The sequence below is a fragment of the Macrobrachium rosenbergii genome, chromosome 2 (genome assembly GCF_040412425.1).
Source record: "Macrobrachium rosenbergii isolate ZJJX-2024 chromosome 2, ASM4041242v1, whole genome shotgun sequence".
Taxonomy (NCBI): Eukaryota; Metazoa; Arthropoda; class Malacostraca; order Decapoda; family Palaemonidae; genus Macrobrachium; species Macrobrachium rosenbergii.
Window position 1 is genome coordinate 34,461,459 of NC_089742.1, and position 4,319 is coordinate 34,465,777.

The 4,319-nt window shown below is 38.1% G+C and overlaps 1 protein-coding gene across 1 annotated transcript in view; it reads right to left on the bottom strand.

Annotated features, from left to right (window-relative positions):
• LOC136844934 (uncharacterized) overlaps positions 1-4,319 on the bottom strand; it is a 28,386-nt gene that overhangs the window by 13,366 nt on the left and 10,701 nt on the right. The window lies entirely within an intron of this gene.

Sequence of the window (4,319 nt, forward strand, 5' to 3'; positions counted from 1 at the left end):
GCCAGAGGTATGTAGACAGCACGTAAGCGACTTCGTAACCTTATTCCTCTCTGGACTTCTTACATGAGGCCTTGGAATCCCATTCTTCTTCCTCCACCTATGTGTTGGGGGGAGTTCAAGAGACGGGGGGCGGAGGATGAAGACACCGCAAACAGGGGAAGAACATCAATAGCACTTCTTCCCCTCAAAAGTCAAGCTCGCCTTCCACACCGGAAGGCTGGCCAAGGCCAGAGCCAAAGATGTCACGAGGATCTACAGGACGATCTGCTAAAACGAGAGCTACAGTAATATCAGGATCCGCCTTCATCACAGTGAACGAAGACATGGGACTGCCAAGACACAATGCCGGTGGCCGCTACGATAGGATGCGAGACTGCGGTGAGGAGTCCTTCACCGTGTCGTCAAGTAATGGGTTTAATAAAGGGCCACCGAAAATAAGCAGAGCATACAAGATCATCTTGCGGAAAGGACACAAGGGAGCCAATCACTACTTTCTTTACAACAGGAAAGAACGATCACACTTCTTTCCCAGCTAGAACAACAGTGCCTGTCAGACTAACAAGGTATGGATCTGAAAGTACGGCTGTCCACGTCCCTCACACCAGCACTGCTCATTTCTTGTAATGGACGAAAAAAAGAAAAATTAAATAAATAAATAAATAAATAAATAAATAAATATATATATATATATATATATATATATATATATATATATATATATATATATATATATATATATATATATATATATATATATATATATATATATATATATATATATATATATATATATATATATATATATATTACACAAGCAGCAGACTACTCCATCCATCAGCATTCACATATCAATATATGGAAGGAGAAAAAGAAAATGTTGAGATTCTTAAGGTCAGCCAAAAGAAATAAGTAACTTCAGACAAAAGAGTATCGCAAGGGGATCTAAAACCATCTGTACCCTGGCGTACAATGGTTTCCAATTTTCAAAGGTGGTTCGCATTTGCATGGTTTGGACTCCAAATTAAAGATGTTGGTCGGTATCCCCGCTGGAATAACGCGATTTCATTTTTCCATATGGGAAAACTGTAGGGTAAATTGTCCAGTACATTGTGTAGCTTTCCTCTTGTAGGTACTGATGACTTATTAATATTGCACATAGTAGTTGTGGTCAATTTTACAAGGTATGAACAAAGTAAAGATACAGTTTTCCGTCTTCAGATACTGTAAGACTAAATCTCAGCAATGGCTAGAATCACAAACATGTTTGAAGATGAGAATCCCTAACAGTAAGCATATTTTCTCACAATGCTAAAAACCTCATATAAATTAATTACTGTTGTCTTTATACAAAAACTTTTTATATTCTACTGAAACCTTTCCCTTCAATTTTTAACTGAATAGGATAGGAACAGTACTATAACTTTCCAAATAAATATATTTTATTCTCATAATGCTACAAATCTTATATAAATTAATTACTGTTGTCTTTATACAAAACTTTGATATTCAACTGAAACTTTCCTTCAATTTTAACTGAAACAGGATGCAGTACTATAAATTCCAAAATAAAACTGACATAATTATACTGCCTCCCAACCAAACTATTTGAACCAAATTACCTGTAGAAGACGACTTTGGTAGGTAATACACTAAGCCACACTGGCTAACCATAATATCCTTTATATCCTTGACCAGTGAATAAATCACTCAGTATGTCCATACCTTCTTCCACATTGCCCAGCTGTGGACCACTGTTTGGCATAAACGGGCCTGTGTGGATACCAATCAGTGGTGGTGTCCTGGATGTATTCAAGAGACAAACTACCCCACTGTTGCTTTGTATGACATGGCTCTTGCTCAGAGCAAGAGCTGCTACATTCCCACTTACTGCTTCCGATACCTTGTAACCACACACAGCTCGTTCCCAAAGCTGCCCTTGGTTAGATATTTGCAAGGGCGTGCCTGAGTAGCTTCCTCCATAGCCACCTGTGAAGTGTTCATGAATGTAGTTGGCTCTGCCATTGTCAGTAAGAAGGATGAAGACTCTTCCAACTGACAGTCCTTTAGTCTTCTAAGTCCAGAAGACTGTACTTTTAGAGATGGCCAGGCTCTAGCATCTTCATACTGATGAAAGAAAAAATTCTTATAAAAAATTATAGATAACATTCCGCTTTAATTTTAGAAAGAGTCATTTCACTATCTAAATGCAGTAACAATCTCTCTCTCACTCTGAACTCTCTTTCTATTTGCTTTCTCTCTCTCTCTCTCTCTCTCACAATTAACTGTTGCTCAGTGTACAACTATTACGACCATGAAGAATAAATACCTGGGATATAATGACGTGGGGACAGGTTCATCTTCGTCTTGTAAACTATACAGGAGGAGCTCTCCATTTTCAATAGTGATTTTGGCAGCTCTCCTTTTATTATTCTTTTCCCAGAGAGCAAAGACTCGTCCTTCTTCTATTAGATTCTTTACAGGGATGCTCATTTCCCAGAGTCCTATAGCCTAAGATGATAAGAGACAATGGCGTTATTCGTAATATTAATACCTAGAGCCATATGGCCCAAGATGATGGTTACAATACGGTTTTGAGTGATACTCACTTACACTAAAAATTTATCCAATATTGTCCAATATTGGTTTCAATAAGAAATGCCATTGGCGTGAATTTTACAGTTACCGTTGGCGTGAATTTCATATAGTTGAAAGTTGAGACCAATGAATAAAAATAAATCCATTCCCACCAACCGTTACTTGGCTTGAAAGATCTATCTTGCTTGCAGCAGCAACTGTGATAGGGATGGGATGGAAAACCTCTTCTCCAGGTTCATGGATCAGGAATTTCATAAGGTTGCTGCAGAAACCTTTCAGACGCCTTCAGTTCCCAAAATTGTATCGGACCCCCAATGAATAGAAACAACATCCAAATCAATAATATGTTTACACAAATATCAAAGGACTTCAGTTAGTACCAACATTTCCACACTTTCCAAATGTACTGCAATTCTTGTACCACTACTGCTACTGTGATCTATATAACAGACAGACGAAATTTACCCCAACCAACATCCTCACAGCACCAGTAACAGCTTGGTCAGACTTGTAGTGAACTGCACAGGTTGGTCAGATTGATAGATATACTAGACAATTTGAGAACAAAAAAACCATAGCATTTACTTGACCAATGAAAATTCCTTTCAACAAATAAATTCACTGTACTCCATAACCGTTGGCAATACTTTTTCCACATCACTGATGGGTATAAGTTCTCCATTTATGATGGAATCTCTCTAATTCTGAAGTCACATCTATTTAATGATTTACATTAGCTTCCGCTTTAAAAAGCCTAGAGTGCACCACGTGAGGTGTACTGTCCCATTACTGGGACGGATACGGCGAAGATCGATAAATTATATTACTGATACCTTACTATAATCCGTGGAGGAACAAACTTCTATGTAAGGACAATTACGTGGCTTCCGCAATTTGTTTCCTCAGATTTTTTAGAGCTTGTTAATCATTTCCTATCAGCCCTCTGAATCATATCAATGTCCACTTTATTCAGCACAACTTCAAGAGGCTGTCCTTCTTATGCACATTTTCCAATCATATCTATTTCCATAATGGAGGGTGTAAACCTTTATAAACAACTCCCTCCCTATGCACGACACATCCCCTTTTCCTAAATTATAAACGAAGTCTAAGGAGTGTTGTATCACCTTTGAATGCAAATAACAAATTGGAAAGCAACATTTTTCTCAAAACAACACTAATTGAAACCATTTTAACTTTCCTTATTAAGAGAACATACCTTGTTTCTTTCCTGAAGTTGGTTGTCCTCTTTGGCCACATATTCTTTTAAATTATCTGTCCATTCACTGATTGCCATACTGATTTCCTCCGTTTCATCAATAACAGCAGAAGCGTCTTGCAAAGTTGAAGCAGAGTCCAGTACCGTCCTTGCAGATACAAGCTTTCCTTCATTCTTCAGTATATCTTTCAAAGAATCTTTCAACTTGAGACGAGCATTGCTGGACTTCTGGTGATGCTCATCGATCTTAGATATCAGTTTTTGAAAATGTGCAGGAATGTCTTCACTGAGGTGATGCTTCAGAGTTGAGAGAGACTTCTGAAGCTGTTCCTCACCCTGCATAAGCCTTTCGACATCTTCCTTCATGCGCTTAAGGTCCACGATTACTTTTTCGTTACTCTTGCAAACCTCCTCTTTGAAACTATCGATTCTTTCTTGGTACCTGGCAGTCATCTTGCTCCCACGCTTACTGGGTTTTCTTTTCACAGCTAAAAAAGAATTTATG